Here is a 1,650-nt window from a genome sequence, read left to right as displayed (position 1 = left end):
GACAACATAAATGGAGGTATTATGCTAAGTAAAATAAGTCAGATGGAAAAAGACAAAAAAAATATGTTTTCACTTATACATGAATATAAAACAAAAAACTAACAAAACAAAAACTACAATATAGTTAAAATTTTAATCTGGAAAAGGATTTTTCCTTGGATTATTCATGGCATTGATGAAATAAAAGTAAATATCTCCAAGTTTACTGTCCATAAAACCAGTATAGTAAAAAGTGGATCTGTGGAATCATTCTGATTCCTTTCCTGCAATCTTCAGCATCATTTTTCACATTAAAGATTAGGAAATGTATATTCAGTGAATGGTCTGGCCAGTAGACAGACAATGGTTTGGCTCTAAGGCTGGAGTTGCTAAACTTTTTCTGTAAAAGGCTAGATAGTAAATATTCTAAGCTTTGTAGGCCATACCGTCTCTGTCACAACCACTGAACTTTGTTCTTGGAGTGCAAAAGCAGTCATAAACAACTTGTAAGCCATAAACATGGCTTTATTCATGGCACTGAAATGTGAATTTCATGTAATTTCATGTCACACACACGAAAAATCTTTTGATTTTTTTTCAAGCATTTAAAAATGTAAAAAACCAGACTTAGCTCATGGGCTGTGTGAAAACACAGGTGGTGGGCTGGGTGGTAGTTTGCTGACCCATCTCTAAGGTGTGATGAATCCTGTGGGACAAACTGCATCTGCTAAGACGTTGCTTAACACAGCTACCTTGAGCGCAGTTTCTGAGTTTGTTCTGCGCCTTAGAGAAGTGCAATCAAAACCATGAAGCCATGAAGTGAAAAAAAAGGCGAGAAGGACAGTGGCAGGCTTATCTCAATATAACATGTTTATGACAGGACATCCCCTGTCTAATAGGGTGCATTATGAGGTAAAAGCTGGTGTACTACCACATGTGTGGCGTGATGCTCCCGGCGTGCAGTGGGAGGATACTGCCTAGATCCCCGTCCTCTATTCCCCGGGAAGGGTGTGCGTAGAATTATCTATTGTTATTGGTATCAGATGCTCTGGGGGAAAAAAAAAATGGGCTTTGGGGTTTCAAAAATTCAGTCCTCTTGATAGACAGTGTTTCCAAGTCCCGATTTTTAGTTTCAACGCCTTATTCTCTGAACCGTGAACCGCAGTAAGGACTCTTTAGAACGAATACATGGCAGGGCCCCTGTCTTGGGGGTTGGAAGGAAGAATTGTGCTTGTGTGTTTATCAAGCGTGGCCTCTCTTCTGGCAGACAGATGAGGCCACCATGCTGGTGACTCAAGACGCGCAAGTCATGTTCTCACCCCCACTTCGCCTATCTAGGCTCTTCAGTGTGGACGGCCAAAGGCCCGAGAGATCGCACGCACACTGGGAGAAAGGAGCTGAGCACGGCTCACACGTTAGAGGAACCAGCTTCCTAACTGACCAGCCAGCGAGGCTCTCGCCCGAGAAGCGTTACCAGACGTCCCGGAAGAAGAACCAGACCTTAGAGACAGGTGCGTCAAGCCCTCGGGGAAGTCAGGGCCCTCTGAGCGCCAGTTACAAAGTTTCTGTCTGCAGGGCCCTAATGGTGAGCCGGTGGCCCGTGACAGCCGGTCCAGCCCTCCCGGACACCCCGCCGGGCTCTCCCCCACCCCTCGTCTGTCGGCTCCCCGA

The sequence above is a fragment of the Pteropus alecto genome, unplaced genomic scaffold, assembly GCF_000325575.1.
Source record: "Pteropus alecto unplaced genomic scaffold, ASM32557v1 scaffold94, whole genome shotgun sequence".
Lineage (NCBI taxonomy): Eukaryota > Metazoa > Chordata > Mammalia > Chiroptera > Pteropodidae > Pteropus > Pteropus alecto.
The sequence above is the reverse complement of the archived record's forward strand: the minus strand, read 5'-3'. Positions refer to the sequence as shown.